General features: G+C 37.1%; 1 protein-coding gene across 6 annotated transcripts in view; it reads right to left on the bottom strand.

Moving 5' to 3' along the window:
• Window positions 1-25948, bottom strand: part of LOC131426057 (diacylglycerol lipase-alpha) — a 107776-nt gene that overhangs the window by 70088 nt on the left and 11740 nt on the right. For 3 of the 6 annotated variants that reach the window (XM_058588483.1, XM_058588479.1, XM_058588484.1), the window contains exon 1: window positions 23206-24449. The exons of 1 other annotated variant lie outside the window; for it this stretch is intronic. The gene's annotated coding sequence lies outside the window, so the exon portion shown is untranslated. Of the gene's footprint in view, window positions 1-23205; window positions 24450-25948 lie in introns of those variants that run through there. 2 more of the 6 variants (XM_058588481.1, XM_058588480.1) reach the window with 2 other exon arrangements.

The raw sequence follows: 25948 nt of genomic DNA on the forward strand, positions 1-25948 counted from the left end.
TGTTTATTTAATTTTTTGGAGTTTTCTGTTTATTTAATGCGATAAGTAAAAAGTTATAATTGATCAAAGACGTGAAAATGAAATTGAGCTACTGAAAAACTAATAATCTGGCAAGACATTCGCTGATGCGTACTCCTTAGTAAATACCAATGAAACGAAGTCCATATAGGAAAAAGTGTCTCGATGATATGTATTATTTATTATTTTTTGAAGCCTCACAAGGGTCTAGTCGTGCAGCTGCTGAATTTACTCTGAGTGTAGACTACAGTCTACATGCAATAAAAAACGGAAGAGCCATTATTAAGGGTTTCTAAGATCATTTGATCGACGACACGACCTGCCACTCGGCTATCGAAACTGTATCGCAACTTTAACTACCCCTCGGTAACTGGTAATGTCAAAACGAAACCGCCTGAAAAACTATTGAAACTGGCAACACAAGTTGATAGATTATTTATTTTAAATAACAGTTACCATAACCTTGGTTACTGCACGTTGAAGATTTGGGAAATGTAAACAAAAAAAAACTGCCCTGAGTGGAATTATCGAATAGTTTAATCGGATAGAGGTCTTCGTTAAGGCTTGTTGGTGCTCGAACATATTGAAAGTGACTTCCAGACAATTCAATATTCATCGATGTTTGTTAAATAGTTTAACGTAACCATACTTAGATATATAATGACTATCTTCTATGTGAATGAATGAGCAGTCATTTAATTCATCAGTTCGAATCTTTTTATCAGTCCGATTATCAGAATTTAGTATCGAAAACATATTTGTTCTTTTCTAATGACTTTCTAAAATAAAACCATTTCAATTTGTCACTTTTTCCAAATCGTTCAGCCCTCCTGGAAACTCCTCTACTTCTACTCTCAATGAGTTGAGGTCTTCGCAAAGTGCGTGTATACTTTGATGTATTTAAAAGACACTTGAAAAGCACGGGAATTAATTTTTTTAGGATATTAGATCTGATCGAAATTATTATCGAAAAAGAACGTTGTAACAAAATTTAATTTATAAGACAATTTCACAATTTTTTCAAATGGTTTGTTTATTTATTTTAGCGGTCCTTGGTAACTGATTCGTAGCAACTTAAACAGTGTTGCTCAAGAAGATTATTTTTATGATTATCGAGGGGTCGCTATATTTATGGTAATCGGTGGTAAATCACTTACGAACACTTTTTGTTCAGATTTTTCTTTAGAGTGCCTGGTCGTGTCGTCGATTTGACGATACAATGAGGTCTCATTTTACGCGGGGATACGTACCGCATAAAAATCTGCTTGTAACTTCGGGCATCCGAGTACTGTGGGAAAACGAACGTTAGTAGTCTACTAAAGGCTGATTTGTTATGAGGTAAAGGATTTAATTTAAAAAAAAACACCAGAAAGTCGATAAAAGTTTGAAGCTGATTTCATGCAAAAATTGGCCGCTACTCCGCTTTAGATGGCCCATGCGTAAGGTCCAATTTTGGCACGCTCTCACCAACATTTTGGCACGCTCCAACCAACAGTGACTTTTCTGGGATGCATCGGTAGCTCTGATCTGGCTGATCTTCACTCCAGATGCGGCAATTCTACTTGTTGACAATTTTTCGATAAAAAGTGGATCTTCCTCCAACTTTGTCACCACCTATTCATGATGAAATTATAGATCAAACGACAAATTACGATTAAATGAACCAAGCTGAACAAGCTTGACAATGACACAAGACACGATTCACGCGTGATCTGTCAAAAACAGTGTTCCCAAAAAGATACCAGCAAAGAAATCACTTATTAATTAAAGCCAGAGTGAATACTTCTTCAATTGTGTCGAACAAATATAAGTGCATTGAACTAACCTTCAGCAACTAAACCACCAATTGGCATATTGTCGCAAAACTGAAATGTAGAGGCGCTGCTTGTTTAGAGATGATACTTTCAGCGAGGGCTGTCAAATCGTTAGGAAAATTTTCTATGACTCCACCTTTTCAACGATTTCTTATAAAAACGGGCAAATTCATTTGAAAAATCATAGTAGAAGTTGAAGAAAAAGTTTTTACTCTGAGGTGGCAATGTTGATCTTAATTCATTGTGCGAAATCTACCGTTTATTCAGAATAGAGCATTAAACTTGGTTTGATACCATTTTTCAAATGCCTGGAAATAATAAAGAAAGTATCCAAAATAAATAGTACTCGATCGCTATACATTCTAGTACTCGAGAAATCAACATTACACTGGTTTCTGTTTAAATAAATGCTGATCCGAAAAAACCTAACCTTACCCAATTTCACACATTTCTGAAGATTTTCCATGTTTAATTGTAGTTCACACTAAAAAAAGTAGTGGTAATCACTTTGAAATCGATTTTCTTCTACTCCGAGTGTACTTTTATAGCTTATATCTATTTGTACTATTGAATAAACGATAAAAATGTTGCAAATCACTACTGCCGATATGAAAATTTACGAAAGAATCCTCCTTTTCTTAATTCCATTCAGCATTGGCAGGTGTCAAGTAATTCAGCTTTGCGACAATGTGCCAATTGCATTTATTATACAACAAGTTTTGAATGACTTTAATAAGAGTCGCGCCAGTTGTTTGTATGGAAAAAACAATTTATTTGTAAGTGCCATTCAAATAAGCAAACGACTTGCCGAATGCAACATAAAGCTAGAAAAATTTCCAATATTCCGATTGAATTTTGTTGAGTTATTGCCATCTCATCACGGATGAGATGTCGTCACTTGCCTTACAACGAAACACGTCTGCTCGAACTTGCACTGTAACAATCCAAACAGTAAGAAGAATTTTATACCTTCAGCACGCATATAAATTTCATGAATTCACTATATAAACAATTCTACTGGTTAAATTTTACGAAAGAAGATGCGAAACAAACTCAAATGAACCCAATCTTGAAAAGGGTCTTCATCAACAACACGAACACGAGACCTGTGAAATCTCCCTCAGTTTGTGTAGAGTTTTCTTTTCAACTAGTGTTACTGCAAATTGGTTTTTGTGTTTCACTTTCTCAGAAGAAAAGAAAAAAAAAGCAGTACAGATTGTGTGAGTTCCTATTCAACGTAAAGTGTAACAAATTAAATTGCATGAATGTTTCATTTGAATGCTTGCTTTTCTTTCCCGACGGACGCCTGCTTTGTTTTTTTTTTGGCACAGCCACCTACGCGAGCCTGCCAGTCAAGGAACAGAAAAGTGTTTACTTTTATTTGCAGTCCGTTTATTTCACGCTAATCAACGTGTGGCATCTGTTGATGTTGGTTCACGATCGGCTTGAAAGTACTAGTTCTGTTGAATAAACAATAACGAATAAACAGATTTTTTTTTCTAGAGAAAGGTTAAAACAAAAGTATTTTTTTGATGGATTTTTTTGGATTTTTTGGATGGACTGTTTGGATATTTTTGGAAATACGTTTGAAACTCTACTCAATGATAACCTTAGAAAAAGTTCCAATAACGAATGATGAAGGACAACTATAGGTTAAGAAACCGTTGTAACGGCGTTTTCGCTTGAAGCAAAGTCCAACCCACTTTAAATTTGACAGTGGTTTGGAACTTCGTTTTCGATTGAGAAAACTGAAACTGGCCCAGGGTAGTTTCATCAAGAAATCACTTTTCACGAAGTTGAGTTGGATTCGCACTTAGTTCGAAACTGACTCCATTTTCAATTGAATGACGTTGAAACTTGGTTCGAAACTGGCTTCAAACAAACATTTTTACAGCAGTTAGAGTAGAAACTGGGCTAGGTTATGCATTAGGCGAAAACGACATTAGTTTGTTTCCTCCACATGAAAATTCTATGTCGACTATGTAGCAATTAATCTGACTGCATTATTAGTCGTTGATAGAAAAGAAACAATTTTAAAGAAAGAATGTTTCGTTAGAACTGATTTTCCAGTGGAAACTATCAGTTCAGAATTTTTTCAAAGCGAATTGCTTTGCTCATCTTCGGTTGCTAGAGCTCACGTGGGATTAAAGTAGTGCACAAATTTCATTGCTTTATTTTGTGCTACACTACACAGCTTAGATATACAAAGTAACCATCAAAGTCCTTTTCATTCTTTCACAATTCTAAAAATACTCATCGGTGTTGCTTTCCAAGCAGGTGCCCCGTTCTCCAAAAAAAATGAACCCAACACCTAAACGACACCCGAGAGGAAAACCATTGGGAAAGAAAAGCGAACATAAGATTAGGTGAGTTTACAAATCGTCTTTTATTAGTGCACCAACAACTGAACTTTCTCGTAGTTTACTTCCATTCTTGACAGCACACGCTCAAACCGTTACTTTTTCAGTTGTATTCGCAGCAACAAAACAGAGTTTTCCAGATGTTGCAGGTCTTTGAGTTTTACTTACTCTCGCCCTGTCATTCCTTTGAAGTGCCTACACTGATCAAAATAGGAACGGTCGAATCATGTCGACAAATGTGATTTGTTATATAAAGTACAACCATTCTTCGCATTCGGAAAATGAGAAAGTTTTAGAAAATGGATTTTTTTTGCGATTGGTTTGCGACGAGAAGACCTTAAAGGAGGAACATATCAGAAAACTCTGCGCGGAATTATTTATAATACGAAAAGGGAAATAAAAAATGTTTTATTGGGTAACCGGAAACAGCTAACTTAGGGCATTTTCTACACATGCATTGTGTAGAATAAAAACGGAATAAAACTGTGTCATAAACCGGATGAATCCAAATTTGAATTTGGTTTAAGGAATACCCAGATAATGTTTGTAACACCTTTTATAAGCCCGTTCGATGAAACTTCTGCATATTATCGATTTCAAATCATCACATAACCACCTTTCAATCAATTAAACTACTAGCATCATCGATCAATTTCATCTCATCTGATGTGAAAATGTATTGAACAATAATTTCGAGAATAAATAAACATATTTCATAACACACGTAGAGAAAAAAAATTGTAAAAATTACCAAATTTGGGTTTCACACAACGAATTGATATAGTTTCAAAAGTTTACATTTTATTATAGCATCTACTACTATCTCTTAGAGAGTATAGTCAGATTCCTCAGACTGACACAATTCTTTTTTTAGTTTAGTGGTTTTAACGACGGCATCGGAAAAATGCATTAAAAAAGCCCAACTTCTATAGATACTTAAGTGTGTTGTATTTCTCTGGATGAATACATTACGAGTTGGAAAACAATTAGTGCACTTTTTGGAAGCAGCAGCAGCATCCTCGAAACAACTTGAAAATCCATGAAGCTTAATCCATATATGGTAAAAATCGTTCTACTTAAAATGCAGATTGCAACAAAAAATTGGAGGGTTGTACTCAAGACACGACCGAGCACAATAACATTAAAAATAAAACGTTTCTAGGGTCTTCATAATAAATACAAAATAAAGATGATATTGATGATGATACACTAAACTTCACTACACTTCAAAGTTACTTGAAAGCTCAATTTTAGATACAAACAACCTAAAGATTTAAACCTGAACAAATGGAACTATTTTATTTTATGATGATAATTTTCGAGAAACGTACAAACTTATTAATTTGATTTGATTTATATCGTTTATTTACCCCCAGTCACATTGTCACGTTTTGTTCGTATGGGAATGGAGATTTAAGTATGCATACCGATCCGTTGACAAATTAAAACATTTTTAATCTTACAATATTGAAGCTTTGGAATCATTTAAATTAGGAAAATCCATTAACAAATCATCGAGGAACAAGCGCTGCAAATTAGATCCGAAAAATCTATCGCCGATAATTCTAAAGTGGCCTGATAGTTACCAGAGAACCAAAATAAAATATTCAATTCAAACCAATTTTTCAATGGTATGCAATTGAAATATTCAAATGACGTTGTCTCATAAGTTTAAGTTAAATGTTTCCGAATCGATTGGTTGTTGAATTATATGAATCCATCAACAAATGATTGAGTTATAAGCGTTCAAAATTATGACAGAAAAATGTTACGCGATTAGTTTTGAATGTTTTAAATTGACACCCAGCCTCGGGAAGCGTAGTGTAAGGCCTTTTTAATGGCAAAATTGACCAAAAATTTGCTAAATACATGGGATATTTCAAACGAATCGGTAACCACGCTGATTCGGTTCTTCAATAGCTAGATGATATATAAGATACTCAAGCGAACACGGTGTTGCACAGACAACAGGAAATTTCACCAACAAATAATGCAGAAGCGACAATCCAGCGAGTGAACGCATATACAATCCACGAGCTACTTGTTTCATACACAGACAAGCTTCGACTAGGCAAAGAAATATTTTGCAGCATATATTTATAGATTTCTCTTCATACTACGCATAACGATGCGGTGTTTTTATGCATTACGCAAGGCCTCCTATGCCGAACAAGAAGTTGACGTCATTTTGTACAACAGGGATTGATGGATGAAAACATAGGTCTATTCCAACCATTTTTTCAATAGTATGCTATTGAAATACTGAAACGACGTCGTCATACATGTTTAAGTTAAAAGTTTCCGAATCGATTGGTTGTTAAATTATAACAATCCATCAACAAATGACCGAGTTATTAACGTTCAAAATTATGACACAAAAAGGTTACGCGACTATTTTTGAAACTTTTAATTGACTCCCGGCCCCAAATAGTGAAGAGTAAGGCATTTTTAATGCCAAAAAATTAAAAATCTTAAAAACTGAAATCCACGATGCTCATCAATTAAAATACTTTATCTAAGAAAACAGAAACATATTTCGTCGACATCGAAATAGGGTGTGAAATTCACAAATAAAATATCTTTGGAACTTTTTCCCGAAAATGATTCTTGAAAAGGCGAACACGTTATGAAAAACATTCAAATCATCTATGAGAATCAATTTTCAATTAATTAAAATAAAAAAAAGTTAAGGATTTCGCTTTAAACCGAAAATTAAAAACTTTTACCAGTACCCGAACCGAACCCGAGATTATTTTTTCTTCCAAACCCGAACCCGACGTAAAAAGTAGGGTGAAATATATTCACAAAACTTTGCACGTAACTATAATGTGATTTTTTTTAAGTGTAGGAAATCGATTCACCGCTTTGAAAAATATACACTGAAAAAAATTTTTTTTTAAAGATGTAGAAATTAAACCGAAAAAAAAGATTAGAAAAAACTGCATACTCATTTGTTTAATACGTATGTGAATTTACGTCATCTGAGACCAACATGTTCCAACCATTCCAGTACCAAAAATGATTCATTCTTATAGTTGATTTAAAACATGTAAGTTTACACGCCAGCTTGAAAGGTTTGCTATGTTTGCACTTTGCGACCGGTCATTTCAGTTCTGAGATGCCAGATATTTCCATAGAAAATCTGTATTTCTTTATATAAAATATCTGCATTTATCTGTATTCACTAATGAAATGAGATTTGTACAAGAAAATGACGTTTAAAGATTCCAATAGATTATTGTTATAGAATGATTCAATGAGCATTTCTTCATATCGTAAGTCATTGCCGCACTGACAAGAATGTTCAACGATGAAATTTAATAGTTTTTGTTATCAACCACCATTGAGTTGTAATTCCATATACTGTTTTCGTTTGAAAATGTTGACTTTATAAGTTAACATGGAATTCAAACGCCCAACACGGAACGTCAAGTCAGGTCATACAACTTCTCAGTCTCAGTGAAGTTTCATGATACCACGACTTCATTGAACATCAGTTCAAATTCGATTCAAATTATAATATGAATGTATTTGATTGTTCATCATCAAATATCTGCACGAAAGTTTTCCATTTTGATATGTGCAATCGAACACTAATAGATAGCTCAGATGGAAAAGTTTCATTATTGCTTTCTTACTTTTTGTGGTATCTATATTAAATTTGGGAAATCTGTATAAAATCTGTACTCTGTATTGTATCTATATGCACATGTGAAAATTTGTATAGTACAAATAAATCTGTATAAATGGCATCTCTGTTTTAGCTGACATTTGCCACTTGAAGGCAAGTCGCGTACAGTCGGCACGTTTCTTAAATCCACTTTTTGTCACCTTGACTAGGCAGTGTGCCCCGCTCGACAAATTTCTGCGTTGACAAGCGTTCTATATAATTTCCAGATTTAAATTTCAAAACTGACCTAAATTATGCATCTTGAACTAGAAAACTACTGAATCATAGGATCATAGCTTTAGATGTGCAAGAATCGGTCACAAAGCTGTTATAACAGAAGGCCAAACTTTATAACAGGAATGTAATTCCAAGACTTCGGTTTTGCCTTTTTGAAAATGAAAAAAGTTACAGCTGAAACAATTAATTGACATTTTGAAATCTATAACGAATAGGGGCTGGGGTCCACTAGGAGATTGATAGTACCTATTAGCTCTCTCCGGACTGTACCAGCCTAGATGCCGTGTGGAATTCGGCGGAAAAAAATGAACCAAGAATAGATCCACTGGGTTCCTGCTTCCATGTCGTAAAAGGCGACAATTGCAGGAGTTTCTTTTTCCTTTCAGTTATCAGATATTTTCAATGTTTTACTTCTGATTACTCTATTTTACTAAATCATCTCTTTATTCAACCTATCAATTTCCGTCTAGCTTCGGAGAAAAGTTTTATTAGGAATGATTTCTTCTTCCATGTTATTGATTGTCTTTCAGGATTATAAAATGGATGATAAAAATCAACCATTGCGCAAATCCCTTCATATTACAAAGTTAATAACAGAGATAACATATATCGGTATATTGAATACATAGTAAAAAACCCTTGATATTAATATTTCAAACAGTAAATTAATATTTTTCTCGGTAGCCGGCTGCCCAGATCAACTAATATAACCAATTAATAATTTTAATAAATAATTAAATAATAAAGCGGAAATAATAAAGAATCAAGACGCGTGTGAAATCTGTTGACCTTTATTTGGTGATTTGAACTGATTTTATAATAACTGTTTAGAATATTTCAATGTAGTGAATCGGCTTTTTTGTCCAAATCCTATTCGCTCGTTTGTTTTGTATCACGTAGTTTCATTTATAAAAACGTGCTTAATCCACCTAGCAGTGAGATGATACCTTTTTTTTTATCAATCCGCATGTGTTTTTTTGCATGACTAAAAAAAACGCGAAAGGTAGATGCATAAACGAGTGACTGCATACTCGACAGCCGGCTGTCCGGAGTTTTGTCAATTTCGGAGATTGACTGTTTCGTGCATTATATTGCCAGCACAAAGTAACACATAAAACGATAATACTTTAAAACATTCTTGGTAGCCGGCTACCCAGAGCAATAAACACATGATAACATTATTAAAACATTTACTAACAAAGTATCCTTTCCTGTGATGCATGTGGGAATGCAGAGGATTCCTCGGTTCTTAGTAGCAACATGCATCGAACTAACAATCCTTTCCCTCCCAAGTAGATCTGCATTCGGACGTGGCCGGCGTCGGTATTGATCAGCATGCATGGTTCAATACAGTTTGCACAGTGTGAAACAATGTGTTATTCCCAAACATGTTACTTCAAAAAATCATTTTGCAATCTCAATTGGTCCAGATCAATAACGGAGTAGCAACACACGGGCGGTCTCTAATGCTAATGCTAATGCTAATTTTGAAATCTATAACGAAAAATGTCATTGAAAATCTTGATTAAAAATAGGCGTTCAAATGCTAGAATGTGATTACACCGATCCGAAATATCAAAATATGTAATAAATGTGTTCATAGTAGCCCTTCTCCTTGAAGTAGCCGTTCTCAAGATATTTAAAGCTTACTTCGTTTAGAATTGGAACAAACTTTTGCTCATATTGTGGCGCTCCTGGTGTACGGGTGATTTTTTGACATTTGAAATCGACTGTACTTTGTAAACAATCAACATGGAAGCCGAAAGAAGGGAAAAAATTGTGCACAGTTATTTGAAAAATCCATTGTGGTCTGCATCTAGACTAGCTAAACAGCTGAAATTGCCCAGAAATACCGTATGACGCGTTATCAAACGGTATAAGGAAACATTGACGACGATTCGGAAGCCTCAAGCCAATCGGCGGAGTGGAACTGTCCACCGGAAACTGCGTGGTAAGATTTTGAAGACGATTAAGAGGAATCCTAATCTGTCGCACCGTGATTTGGCCAGAAAATTCGGTGCTGCCAATAGTACCGTGAGGAGAACTCGACTCCGAGAAGGAATCAAGTCGTATCGAGCTAGCAAACAGCCAAATCGGACCATAAAACAGAATAGTGTGGTCAAAATTCGTGCTCGGAAACTATATGACCAGGTGCTGACCAAGTTCGACGGGTGTCTTCTGATGGACGCTGAAACCTATGTCAAGGCTGACTTCGAGCAAATCCCAGGTCAAAAATTTTACTTGGCAACGGCTCGGGGGGATGTTCCAGCCAAATTTAAAATTGTTTTTGCCGATAAATTTGCAAGAAAATTTATGATTTGGCAGGGCATTTCAGCTATGGCAAAACAAACGAAAGCTTTCGTTACAAATAAGACAATGACATCGGAACTATACCAAATAGAGTGTCTCCAAAAACGAATTTTGCCATTCATTCGATCCGACAACCATCCCGTAATGTTTTGGCAAGCTGTCATTACAGCAAAGTCGTTCAAGAATGGTATGCAGAGAAAGGGGTCCAGTTTGTACCGAAAAACCTTAACCCACCCAACTACCCCCAGTTCCGCTCCTTTGAGAAATACTGGGTAATCATGAAGAGGAGACTCAAGGCAGAGGGAAAGGTTGTCAAACACATCAATCAGATGACGACCTGGTGGAATAAGATAGCTAAAACGATGGACGAAGAAGGTGTGCGCCGCCTAATGAGCCGTGCTACAGGAAAAATTCGAGAATTCCTTCGAAACCGTGACGAATAATTTTATCCGTATTTTTTTCTTAAAAGTATGAAGAAAACGCTACATTTGTATAAAAAAGATCTTGAATTCAATAATAAATATTGAAATACAGGCAATTGTCTTTGTTTCAATTCTATCTGAAGTAAGCTTTATACATTAATTTAAAGGAACTCGAATTTTTGTTGACCTGCGACAAATTGATGAAAGAGCATATCAAAACTACATTCACCTTTTTCAAAAGTCTGTGCAAAACAATTATTTCTAATATAATTTGTCATTTCCTCAAGCCGGGACTGTAGAACCACAGATATACAGGCTCGATCATATTTTTCTTCAAAATCTTGTGTGTATTTCAAATTTGTTACACTGCCACATGCTCGACTATTCACCACGATCTTTTAAAACGTTCCACTACGTGCCAGAATGATAACAAAGTTCTCATGCCTGTTGTCGTAATATTCCACCTACAATAATTTGAACATTTCTCACACGATTTCCCTATGTGTAAAAGACAACTTTAACTTTATCATACGTGAATTCAACCGAAATAAAACAAAAATAAGCTTGCATTAAAAGAAAAATGAATTGAATGTAGCACCCAAAACAGTGCGTGATGTGAATGCTGCACCCAAAATATTGTCGATCGCAGTGACATCTGGAAGTATGAGCAGATTTTACACACAGTTCATATGCAATTCTGTATATCTGTTTTCTGTGGCTCTGAACTTCACCGAAGAATTTCAATAGATTTCATTTTCCAAGCAACGAACTAGGATTAACCTTACCCCCAACAAACGAGACTCCTCAAGCATCAGCTGCCCTCGCTCTAGGAACTGCCGCTTACCGACATTTAGGCAGTGTATGTGCGATAAAATCGCCGGCAAGTACCGTTCACTTCACACTACACCTAGCAACTGTCGCCCCTTTTCGTATGCTAAGTGCACAACAAACAGTAGCGTGAGCAAGCATCTATAGTCACCGACCTGGCCTGGCCGGGGCCATTCGAGGAGTGAGTGTGCGCTGGAATCTATTACCACAGGCGAATAAACCTTCAAAATAGGCTGAAAAGACTTGGATAATTTCAGCACCTCTGCCACCCTCCATCGGTCGGACGACGTAACACCGCAATGTCTTTTCTCATTTTCATTATTTTACCAAGTTTTATATGCACCGATCCACCGGGGATTTTCCGTCTCACATTCCCCTAAATTTCATTCCCCTCTGGAAAAAGAACTGTCCCGTAAGCAGCGCGTTATCGCTGCAATTTTTCATTGCCGGATCAAAGACGGAAATAAGTTTTTTTCAGTAGTGACGGCAGCGCTCGATGGAGAACGACCGATCCGAGAGGGGGAAAGGATGATAAGATGCAAAGCCATGTGGTGGTGCTACCTCACGCTCCGGTATTCGTCGAAGTGATCTGAAGAAATGTGCTGCTACTGTTCTGATATTCTACTGCACGGAAGGGCTGACGGACAGCATCAGTGACGGAGGAGGAGGAGGAGGTGGAGGATGCCGGTACACTAAGATTGACGGAGACGGGAGCTGCGCCGTCTCTGTTAGTTGCCGAGTAGGGTTCAATAACCGAACAATGACTTGTTGGGAGATTCCGTCGGAGTACAGTGTTGATCGGTCTGGAGTCGGTCGTTAGATGCGTGAACCCAGATGATTGTGCGTTTACATTCAATGAACGAGGATTAAGTCTAGTTGAAAAAAGTGTGTTTGGTGATCTAAAACATTCTTAATCCTAAATCAAAACTAAAATACAAATGAAATCTCAGAAATCGTTCAAATTTTGAAGCAAAAATGTCCTCTCTTAATTTCTTCCGATCTAGAACACTTCGATCCAAGCAATCGCAATCCATACGACACTGGGTTTAAAAGTCCATTTGCACCCTCGCCTACTTTTGCATGCACGGTAAATAACGGATGAAAATTAATTTCGGTTAAACAAAAGTCCAACTCCCCTGTATTTATGCAAACTAAGGGAACTGACTTGTTGACGATATACAGCGAATCTCCTATCGAGATAATGTTCATAGCAACGGTTGGAAGGTGGTGAAGATATTTAAAACGATTTTCCGACCGACAACGGAGCGGAACGGTTGCTTCTGAGGGGATGAAAATTAAAGTGTTTAGTCCTGTTTAGATTTATTAATTTATTCAGACACCAAAAAAAAAACTCAGAGCACTTACAAATTGCAAACAATCACTAATGTTGTGTTTCTTTTTCAGAAGTGTATGAAAAGGAATATAGTGGAAACAATACAAAGCGATGGAATCATGGATTAAATGATTTTCAAGTCGGTGGCAAAATTTGAAATTTCAAATTGCATCACTTTAAAATGATTACAACTTTAATTCGTATTTTTACTATAAACTATATAATAACGAAACATGTTTGACGGGAAAACCCTAAATTTCAATATAAAAATCTATTGACAAAACACTCAATCTCTGTTCGATAAGAAAACGCACATAAAACTGAAGATTGACACGAACTGAACGTGCCAATTTGCTTCGTACAGATGGCACTGCTTGCAAACCGGAGACCGAAGAATTTTGGCAGTAAGATACGGCAGTGTGTGTGTGGTGTCGGTCTTCTTGATCCCGTTCTAATTTATAGCTGCCCTTACACGAGACAATATTATTGTCAATCCAAAGTATTGTCAATACCGTCAATCCAATTAACTTGGTAACTTGAGTCTGCATTTTTCGAACAAATCAAGCGTTTAAAGCTTCAAATATTGCAACTGAACATTGAAACATTGAGAAGAGAGTTCATTGCACATATTTGATAGTTTCTTCTCTGGCGAGAAAGTATTGTCGGATTGATGAGCAGTTTTGATTTTTTGACAATATTTTCGTCAATCCAATGAAGTTTCCATTACACGATCAAAAGTATTGTCAATACTCCTTGTATTGACAATAATATTGTCTCGTGTAAGGGCAGCTTATGACCGTCATAAATAGTTTCAGTAAACCAGAAACTCCGAGTCATTGAAATCCATGGGGCCTTCTGACGTACGTTACCCTCTTTTATTCTTGTGTTTTAAGTGTCGCTGGACACACCTACTAGAGATGGGCAATTCGCTCCTGAGCTGTTCCAGTGAATCGAATCATTGAAGTGAGCTGACAGCTCACAGCTCTTTTCAAAAGAACCGCAGCTCACCAGCTCACTCATTTGCTACCCAGTTCACTGCATTATGACGAAGGGAACACGCTACGAGCTGATCGGATCTTCGGCTCTTTAAGAGATTCAATTTAGTCGACATCAATTAAAGATAAGTTAATTCGCATTGCATTCATTGCATCATTGCAAATCAATGATTCAATTTCGATCATGCATATGAAAGAAAACCGGCATAAGAAAAACGGTGCACAAAATGAATCTAAGTTTAAACTAAAAGAGCTGATGAGCTGATACATCGAATCGATTCACTTTGGTGAGCTGATCGGTTCGGAGCTGTTCACCAAAATGAGCTGTTTTGCACACCTCTAACACCTACTGCCGAGAGACTGGACGGAGCGTGTTTGATTACGCGTCTGGGGTAATGTCACGTAGATGAGATGACATTTCGGCTAGCACCGAAGTAATTTGGTAGATTTTTGTTGGACAAAATTAGGTTTACTACGCATTAACAGGACGATAACTTGCCATTTGTTTTACTGTTGTGGATATATGGGAAGTTGGATTTTTATTCCTATGTAACCGTAAAGAAGTCGAGACGAAGTTAGAATTCGGCAATGATTTTGTTACCATTTATTCTCATTGTTTGTTTTTCTTGGGCAGACGAAAGAAAAGGAGTACTTGACAAAGGTATTATGGTTGTTTTGGCGGTAGGCAGGTTGACGTAAGCGGAAGAGGTTCTTTTTTTCACCTCGTGGATACGAACTCTATCACGAAAACATTTCTTCCGGCTTTTATTCGATACTCAAAATTTTACAATTAATGGTCAATTTTGCAGATTTTAATGCAAAAAATTAAAATATGTCAAAACAATTTCTAAAGTCTGCAAGTTTTGTCCAATGCTTGCAAAATCAAAAATATTGATAAATTTGTTTGCTGCTCTAATAAGATATCTGCTAGTTTGCAGAAAAATCTACCAATCTGGATACCCTGGTTTCGAGGAAATGATGAAGGCCCTTTCAGCAGGCGGTTCTATTTTTTTGGTCGTTGAGCGCTTGTTGAACGACATACTGCACGAAATATTCGTTCAGTTTGCTGGAACGGTTAGCTGTTGTTTTTTCTCTTACAAAAATAGTGTGAAAATTAGGTGCTACCTTCATATAGAAAGAAAATTTGTTGTTATTCTACGTGAAGTAGAAGTATTGTGCAGGTATGTAGTGTTAGTTTTAAAAATTAAGTGGTAAAAACTTCAGAAAATCTCCAGTAAAACTAGTCTAACGGGGTTCCAGCTCCTCATATTAAAAATGGCTCAACAATGGATCTCTGTCTGCCGGGTTTGTTGAACAAAAAATATGGCAATCGGTTCAACGGTTTGTTTCAAAATCGGCAAACGAAGGTCCCGTGTTGGCCTCCCGTTGAACGATTGATTAGACGTTCATTGGACCAATAATCCAACATATTGGACCAATGAAGAGCCACCGTTGAACGTTTTTTCAAATAGGGGGCCCTTTGGACTCTTACTACACGGAAAATAAAAACAACACTCTAAAAATTTTTTTATTTTACAGGTGATTTAATCCCTCATACGATGTAATTCATAAAGACCTAATTTGTCAAATGACGGAAAATCTCATTTGTAATGACTTAATGTTAGATGAGCTTGAATTTTACTGGTTTCGACTGTAACTTGCGTTCTGCTGGCAGGTGCGACTGTATGAATTCAAATGCACCTTTTACCAGCCTAGCAGATGCATGCTTCTGTGGCTCAGTCGATTAACAGACGTACTTGCGATTCAATGATTCTCGGTTCAAGTCGCGATGGTTGGTCTCAGTATTCTTTTTTTTTATTTCAACGAATTTCATGTATGGAGTTTTAGACACAATATTAAATGTTCTTCCACGTAAATTTCCGTGAGCTTCGACGCTCCATTTATGTGCATCTAATAAGATGTAAAATTACAGGGTTTTTGACGTGTGTACCTACTATTTGAAAAAAAAGAAAGGGGGGCAAAACCACCCAACAGCGAGAGTTTTGTTCAATAAGCTAAGATTAAGTAAACCGTATCAACCAGAAATTTAGTCAATAAGACTCAACTATAGAGTAAATATACCTCATCTTTAAGCATTTTTTTGCACGTGCCTTACGGTAACTACACTCTTAGAAAAAACGAAATTTACGCTTGACGTAAATTCAAATGTGCCGTAATTTCTTCAGTGATGACACAATATTACATCTACTAACATGTAAATATAAATTTTGCGTCTGTATCGATGTAAGCTTCAGTTAAATTGACTGTGAAGTTAATGATATGACTTATCTTTACAAGCGTTGTATTATGAATGTAAGTGAATCGCGACGCTCCTTTTATGTGCATCTATGCAGATGTAACATTTTCTAAGTGTGTACCTAGACCCACTTTACGTAAAATTAGGTTACTGAACGGACCCCCCAAATTGGGTGAAATGTACTTAAAATGAAGTTTTTTTTGCGGTTCCGTGTAGAGTGAATATTTTTGTCAATATTCCAGAATTTGTACAGTACTATTAACAGTGTGATGCAAAATGATTGTTGGCATTCAAATTGGATTGAGGTATTGATGAAGGATTGACAATACTGAATATTGCTAATATTATAGAGGGCGCAACCCTGAATAAACGGATATTCTTCCATACGTGTCCACATTTTTATTATTTTGTAACTTTATTCGACCTCGGTTCTAACCTTAATGTCATTCGCTCAAGGTACCGGAAAAATGTACAAACGCGCATCAAAAATGCGTGAACGAATATTCGCGAATGTGCACGAAATTGGACCGGGAATGAACCGGAACCGGAGCTCAACTGATGCGATATATCTAGAGCATTATTTCAAAAATGCGGAATTCCAAGTTGAGTTTGCAATGCAATTGAAAACCCTGTTTGGCATTCTGCACTGTCTCTCTGAAAACAAACAACATTTCATTCGAACCAAAAAAAACAATGAAATTTATCGAATTTATTGGAATTTTCACGTCGAAACCTCCGACCGACAGCAGGAACGCACATGAGTTTTGCGAACGGATCCCACGATTTGGATCGGCACAACCGAAATGCTCTCTTTCATGCTCCAAAAATTCCGTTCTACGATCCAATCAACCCTCGGACCTGATGGATTATAGTCGATACGTTTACATTTGCTACAGACATCGGAATGACCTCCATCCGTTTTTTCGTTGCTTGTGGCGGAACTATTCTGCGCGCTTTGTGTACGGCAAAACTCCGCCGGTATGTCGTGGAATGTGAACGGTATTTACTCTGTATGAGCATTATGTAGGGCCATTGTACCGATTGTTATCTCATAAGGCGACAATGGTATTTGCTGATTAGTCGGCGTACAACCAATATATATATATATATCTTTGCTGGATTACACTCCCTAGGGCAAGCAAAAATCCGTTGCGATTTTTCCGATTTATCCAATCCTTTGCACAGATATGACAGACTTATGGTTTCAATAAATGACATAAATGGTGGAGGTGGAATGATCAAGGGTACGGCTACCCTAGCATAGGTTGCTTTGTGCGTCTGTTATGTAATTTTTATTCGTTTCGAATGTATCGAAACAGGCGGGTATTCTTCTGCCAGCTAAACACAGAACTTGAGCGACGTATCGCGTAATCAATAGAATGTTTAGATGGAAAATATTGTTATTATTATTATGACGAAAAGAGCTGATTAATAACGGCTGAAGTGGTTGTTTATTCCATGGTAAACTTCCGATTGAGCCTCGCAAAAAATACGAGGCTAACATTTGTAGTGGTTCTGAAGAGATCATTGACATACGGTCAATATTGAATATGAATCAAATTTATTTCATTTTGAGTTCATTGAACTGAAGATATTTTCAGAAATTCCAGCAAACCAAGTTTTAGGGTTTTTAAGATGACATTGTTTATCAACTTGAATGAGTTAATGTTTGAGATCTCTCAAAATTATTTCAATCCTGTCAATCCTTAGGTCATATTGCCAGTTATTTTTTTGTTTATCGTCCAAAGGACTTTCTTTTCACTGGACTACCAGCGAATATCTTGCTGTGTTGCAACATCAAGTGTTCTAAGACTACCTGTTTTAATCCACCTAGTGGTGTAATGATGCCTTTCTCATTTTACTCATACCATCATGAATATTAGTGTGGAGTTCTAAAAACCAACTGTTCATTGAATAGAATAGGAAAGTTTGTTCGAACGTAATCTAGTAAAATCTACAAATTGAAGCACCCTATAATTTCGGAATTGAACATACTATCCACAGAGAACTCAGGTATTCTGTATAAAACCATAAGACTTTTTCTTTGAATCTAAATGTTTGTAAATATCGATTTGGCCATCATGCAGCAAGGTAGATCCTTTTGGCAGTTTTTGACCACTGTTTTCAATACTTCTGAAACCTACTTTCGATGTCCGGATGAGCCGAAGTTGGTTCGTATGCCTACAGTTTCGAACCCAGTGAAAAACTTTTCTCTCTTTAACTTCGTCGCTGTAGGTGACGCTATAAAATTTTGAACGCTTAACCCAGTAATTCCGGAACCGGAACTTGGATCCAGATGACTCAGACTCAGGAATTTTATTTGGAATTGTAGGATTTTATTCTACTAAAACCTAAGTTCAAGAAAATCGAACAAACCATGTCTGAGAAAATAGTTTAAGTTTCATTTGGGAGTATTTAAACACTATTTTCGGTGCTTCGGGAATCGGAAATTGGGAACCAGGATAGCCGGAATTAATCTGATAAACCGTCTACTAACAATGACTAACGGTTGGAATAGTTTCGAGATCAGATTAGAATTTTTTCACGTTTTTGGCTTCGCTGCTTAAAGTGATGCTATACAATTTTTAACACTCTTTACCGTGTAACTCTGGAACCGAAAGTTGGATTCGGTTAAAATTCCTAAGCTTTGTATGGGATCATAAGACATAAGAGTAATTGTTAAAACGGAAGTCAGATCCGGAAGAAATTTCACAGTAGCAATATGAGCTTCAATTTAAATCAAGATTTTTGAAAATCGGTTTCAAGAATCGCTGTGCGCTCAAAGTTAGTTCTACTTTTTCTACTACCTTCAGTGCTTCCGAAACAGGAAATGGGGAACTGTTAGTGCCGAATGAAGTTTGCCCACAAACTAATAAGTTCTGCAAACTAGATGAATTTATCAGTCAGTTTTATGAGATTTGTATATGTTTTTGCCATCGTTTGTGAAAAATACTTACGTATTAGAAAATTTCCCACTTATTGCGCTCTAGTTCCGAAACCGGAAGTCGAATCCGGATAAAACATTCTAGGAAGTTTTAAATAATTTCAAGTGTTTTCGTTTGTATCTTAGTTTGTGAAAATCGGTTAAGCCATATCCAAAAAATGTCTGCACATTTTATACATAATTTTTACATATTACCCTGTAACTCCGGAACCGAAAGTCGGATCCAAATGAAATTCAATAGCAGGCTATAAGATCATAATACCTTTCATTTGAATCCAAGTTTGTGTAAATGAGATATTTCTAACGTTTGAATCCAGGTTTGAATAAATATGATTTTTTCTTCCAGAAAAAATCAGATTTTTTGCTCCAGCTGTTTTATTTTTCACTTCTCATATTTGATATCATTGAACATCTTTTAGAGTATGGTAAAACCAATTGTTTGATGATTAGCGCATTCAGGTAGCGTTTTCTGAGCAAAACTAGTGCAAAAACAGATTATGTTTAAACTGCTATATCCAAGATTGAAGCAAACGAAAAAAATCCGTTTCTTGCATTGGACAGAAAATTCTTTCGAGCATGTTGTATTCAAACATTGTTTTTTTTTTTCATTGAAAAATGCTCTCTCATGTAAGGCATTTATTAACTATATATGAAAATAAAGTATTTTTGTCTTCTATCAGATTAAAAATAATACAGCTGCATAATCGGGAAGATGGAGTTCACTCACGTTGGTTGTTACTCTATTTGATAATGCTATTACAGGATCTGACGTTTAAAGCTATCGTTTGAATACATCCTCCAGGTTCACTAAACGATTGAATTTCCGCGAATGAAACTCCCTGTACTTGAGAATTGATTTATTTTGACTTTCTTGTGCTTCTTTACTGTACATGCTCCAAAAAAGGAGCTCACTTCGATTTCTCAACAACGATTAAACTGATTTTCACAAATCGTGATTCATATTAGAGCTCTTATTGTCTTAAAATATACTGTGCAATTTCACCCAGATCCGATTTCCGGTTCCGAAATTATAGGGCGATGAGTGTCAAAACTTTTAGACTGTCATCAGTGCCGTAAAACTTCATTCAATTCAATTGAAACCGAATGTGAAACACAGTGACGATCTCTCTACTGCAATAAACTGCACACTCTGACACACACAACGTTCGCTGACGTACCGAACGGGCAACATTCAGTTCTTTAATCGATTCTCTTCAAAACAAAGCTAAGTTTAATTACCGTCAGTTGATCTCTTGAAGTAATAAAATATCTTTTTCAATAGTGTTGAAGCGGCCTTCAAATGAGGTTCAAGTAAACATTCGAATTGATTCAAGATAATGGATGAAAGACAAACCAGATAGCTGAAACATTAATTACAGAATACACGCATAAATCAATAGTTTCCTCCTTCAGTTTTTATTTTTAATACATCACTCCGTTTATAATTCTTTCCATTCGAACTTGCTCACTACCAACAGGGAAGACAATGAAGCAGCTAGACTACTTGGCACTTGAAACTGAGCAAGCAAAACTTCAAATGACTAGGTACAATTATTCAACTGACGATGAATTCTGGGAGCTTCACTTGAAAATGGCAGCAAAAGTCAAATGAATTTGTATCGATATTAGGTTTTGCACGAACTTGACATAACCTCACAAAAATGAACAGAATGAACTTTTTTTGACAGTCGACGTGTACTTGTTTACAGTTTAAAAGTTCATCAGAAGTTCATCGTTCGAATGTAAAAATTGAAAGTCGCCTCACACTCAACAGATTCATACATATATCGCTCCTTGATGCTGGAAACACATACATGTCAATCTTTTTAGTTATTTTCACTGTGGAATACGTTTTTAACAGGCACTTTTTCGTCATTGTTTCAATTTTTAACTTGCAGTCGCAAAACAAAACAAGTACATGGAAACTGTCAAAGATGAACTTGATTCATCGGCAGTTTATTTGTGTCGTCATCGTGCAAACCCTAATTAGGTTTTGCACGAACATAACATAACCTCAGAAAAATGAACAGAATGAACTTTTTTTGACAGTCGCCGTGTATTTGATTATAGTTTTAAAGTTCATCAGAGGTTCATCATTTGACTTTAAAAATTGCAAGTCGCCCCACACTGAACAGATTTATACAAATATCGCTTCTTGATGCACTGATTGATCACTGCGGAACACGTTTTTAACAGGCACTTTTTCGTCATTTTTCAATTTTTAATTTGCAGTCGCAAAACAAAACAAGCACACGGCAGCTGTCAAAGATGAACTTGATTCATCGGCAGTTCATTTGTGTCGTCATTGTGCAAAACCTAATACTGACGGTCAGAGGTCATAAATTTCATTGTCATCTGATGTTATTCGATTGAAAATGAAATTTTATCGCACTGACTATCATACAAAATGATGCGAAACCGATACGCATCGGTACAGAAGAAAAAAAACACCACCGCCTAGCACACAGCATGCTTTGTTCAGTTTTGTATAGCGTGCAGGGTTACCACATTTGAATCTATATTAACTTGACATAACAGTAACCAAATTGATTTTTGATTTTTTTCAAGTTTGAAGAAAATTTTTGACATAATCTTGTAGTGATGTGATGATTCAAATGAACGGTTTCATGTTCCCGTAGACTGCTTTTGACTTTTGTTCGGATGTGACTTCCGGGTCCGGAACAACAGGGTTAAAGATGTATACCGTCATGTAGAGCGAAAACGCATAAGAAAACAAAAAATTCCTATTAATTGGCTCAAAACTTTGTATAAAATAGAAAGGTTATGCTAGAGTATGCTCAATCGAACTATTTTGTTTTCATCCACATCGGAGCAATTAATTCCCGATTTTTCCATTTTTTTTGCTATTAAGGGCTGAGACCAGTAGGTCGCATGTAACCTTGCATATGTGCAAAATGACTCTCGATGGACTGGGTGGCCAATAAAGTTATGATATTTTCGGTTACAAGTTTGACTACATCACATGAAATCCAATAAAGCTACCACTTGCTTGGCAGCCTTTCTGGGCCGATTTTATTTCTCTCTCATTTTTCGTTATGTTACCCGGAAACTGGAGCAGAAAAAATGGCACTTGCATAGCAATCGACTAACCTTCACAAAAAAAACATTCACTTCATTTTTATCGCGACAGCACCTATGTTTTTATGCACTAATCGCATCTAAATTAAATTATCTAGACATTGTCAGGATAGATTTTTGATGCATGCCTTTGAAGGTGAGATATTCATTGAACATATTGAAAGTTGCCGTTTTCAGCTAAGCAATTCTTCCTTGAGAAAAAAAATTTCCCTGCCGCTAAAGTCAATGAATCATTCTGGAATTTTCACAGAATAATCTAAGCTAATTTTCTAAGAGATTGCCAGTTGGGTTTTTCGATATTCGTCACCGTTTCTGAGAAAATCAGATTTGAGATGTGAAAATAGCTCTCTAAAACACACTGGCCTCAGCCCTTATGGCTCTACTTCCAATCTTAGAAAAACAGCCATTGTTGAAAAACGCAAACCTATAACTAGGGATTAGGAATCTCCCACCAATAGCTAGATCTTATGAGTCAGTCGTAATAAATATTAGTCTCAGTTGGGTGGGGAGAAGAGTTCACCCTTCGACTGCGAATTGTTACAGTACAAAATTAGCATTTCCACTCTCCCTATCCAATACAATTTTATGTTGTTGTTGGTAAATGCTTTGATCACGTAACAGTTCATGTACTAAAATTTCAAATATACGAAAAACTTAACCGTTTTTAGCTACCAGAATCTTGAGTTCAATAAAAAAATAAATAACAAAAGAAGACACATTACGTCCAGCTAGATAAATCTCGCAGCGGTCTATTCCGGTGCTATCCTTTCCGAAAGAAAACCCGGTACCGGCACGGTTCGTTAACTGAACGGTCAGCTGGAACAAGTTCGCATTTTCGCACTCAATTTGCTTCGCAACAAGTATCCGATTGGAGGCTAGCGAACAAAATAAAGCAACATTTTTTTCCAAGAAACTTACTTTGCTTTTGGTTACCGGGAACTGGCTTCCGTTGCTAGCGGATACCGATTTGAATCACGAAGCCGTTGTGTGTAAGTCCAAAGTGTTCCGAATACACACACAGACACCCCTTCCACCCGCTCAGATCCCGTTTCACATCACTCAATGGAGCCGCTCGGTTTCCGGAGCTTCTAACCTAAAACGTTCCCAGCACTTGGCAAAATCGACCGAAGCTTCCGTCGGAATTTGAACGGTTTATTTCATCACTACCGAAACCACCGTTTCACATTTACTTGACTGAACGGTACCTAGCGCTGCTTCCGATCCGTCCTTCCAGCAGTGGCAGGATATTATTCTAGATTTTATCAATTCACATCCTTTTCATTTGCTATTTATTGGAATCGTGGGAGGCAACATCGGGCTCTGCACTATCATTAAGGGAAAAATCACGCACTGCAGAGAAATAACATTGTGCTGGTGGTGACCAACACTGTTTGCAGTTGAATTTTCATCGAAGCGCAACTGCTGTTTTTCTTTAAACTACAGAACGCGAACGGTGGAAATTGGGTCACCAAAGGAACAACGTGAACAGGTAGAATGGAAACAGCGCACACAGACACACACACAGACATCAAACTACACAAAACACCGGGAAAAGGGAGCTCACATCAGTTTCCCCCATAAATTTTGCATCACTATCAGCACCATCGCCGTCAGTTTTTATCCTTTCCGCCGAAAACTTCAAACTCACTGAGCACTATCCTGATGAAGGGATGCGTATCTGGATTCCACCTGCTGCACCATTTCACTGCTTCAGATGTTCATTCACGACAGACGACATTCCGACTTCTGAATGAGGTGGTCCTCCTTTTCATGGTGGAAACGGGAGAGGGTGTCACACTTGCCTGCCTGCCTGTCTGCAGAGGAACTGCAGGTAGTCCTTTGGTTGGATCCCCTTCGCAATGGATCACCGCAACCGTACTCACTGGCTAACTGATAAGTGAAAATTTTACCTATTCTAATTGAAAAGGAAGGGCCCTAGGCCAAACCGATGAACTTTCAGGTATCATACTACACTCTAAACTCGGTTCATGACTACAAACATAGTAAAAGAACACTAGAAAACTTTTGACATATGTGGGTTCTGATTGAGGAGGGGGGTATGCCCCGTCTTGAAAAGGGTGGTTTCAACTGTTCAGCACACGGACACCCGACGATTACGACGCGTCCGATCCTAGTGAAAACTCACGACTGCACGACCGACGTGAATGGCGGGCAGTGTTTGGTCGTGGTTTTTCACCACCATCAGCCCGGTAGAAGCGTCGCGACGACGACGACGACAACGGCGACGTTTCCATGCTTCGGCGCCCGAAGCGAGTTCGTTGAGTTGGTAGTGGTTTCGGTGTACAAGGGATGCGAGGATCGGAACTTTTAGGGATGGTCAATATTTTTCGAGACGTCTTTTTTGATAGGTTGTCAAATAGAAATTACTCAAAATTTCATTCATTTTCATGAATTAACTCTTGTTATTATTGTAGCGAATAAAAGTGATTGAACCCTACAGGGTCCGGCACTCGAAGTGTAACCAATTAAAAAGACCATAAATTCAGTTTGGAAAATTACTTTTACTTAATTCAAAGTACAAAATATGTAAAAATAATACAAAATTCAGAATCAATTCACTTTTGCTCGATATGACCACCTTTTGCCTTGACTTGATGCCCTGAGAGAGCGAAGGAGTTGCTTCGTTTGGCCGAATGTGACTTGCAGGTATTTTGGCCCACTCGCGGACAATAACTTTTTTCAGCGCCTCGAGACTGGTGTATCTTTTAGTTCGGACTTTGCTCTCCAAAATGGCCCAAAGAGAATAATCCATTGGATTCGCATCTGGTGAATTCGAGAGCCATTGTGTGGACGTGATGAAGTTCGGAACGTTGTTTTTCAGCCATTCTTGGTTCACTCGAGCTTTGTGAGACGGTGCCGAGTCCTGCTGAAACGTCCATGGTCTGCCACCGAGATGTTTGTCTGCCCACGGCTTCAAAGCAACCTCCAGAATACTTTCCCGATAATATGTCGCATTTACCTTGACGCCAGGCTCGATGAAAACGATTGGAGAGCGCCCATCTGCGGTTACAGCGGCCCAAACCATTATCTGTTGCGGGTGCTGCCTCCTGGTGGCCAATCGATGACTCAAATTCTCGTATGAACGGTCGGTCAAGTAAACCCTATCGTTTTGAGAGTTTACAAATTGCTCAATAGGAAAAATTTTCTCGTCAGAAAATACAATGTTCGGAAATTGACCGCTTTCGGCCAAACGAAGCAACTCCTTCGCTCTCTCAAGTCATCAAGTCAAGGCAAAAGGTGGTCATATCGAGCAAAAGTGAATTGATTCTGAATTTTGTATTATTTTTACACATTTTGTACTTTGAATTAAGTAAAAGTAATTTTCCAAACTGAATTTATGGCCTTTTTAATTGGTTACACTTCGAGTGCCGGATCCTGTATATTGATGAGCCAGCTGACACCTCTCTTTGTTTACTTTCTTTTCCATTAGATTACCATTATGTTTCACGTTTAACTCTTCAAATAACTTTCAAGTCAACAGCATTATTTTACGTTCAATACTTGAAACTATAATAATAAACGGAAGAAAACGTAAACAAAAGTTGTCATAAACTTCAAAAGAAACGAGAATGAATAGGAGAAGCATACTTCTATTTATTTAAAATGGAACATATCTAAGGAGCCCTTTTCCTTTGCCTAC

The sequence above is a fragment of the Malaya genurostris genome, chromosome 1 (genome assembly GCF_030247185.1).
Source record: "Malaya genurostris strain Urasoe2022 chromosome 1, Malgen_1.1, whole genome shotgun sequence".
Lineage (NCBI taxonomy): Eukaryota > Metazoa > Arthropoda > Insecta > Diptera > Culicidae > Malaya > Malaya genurostris.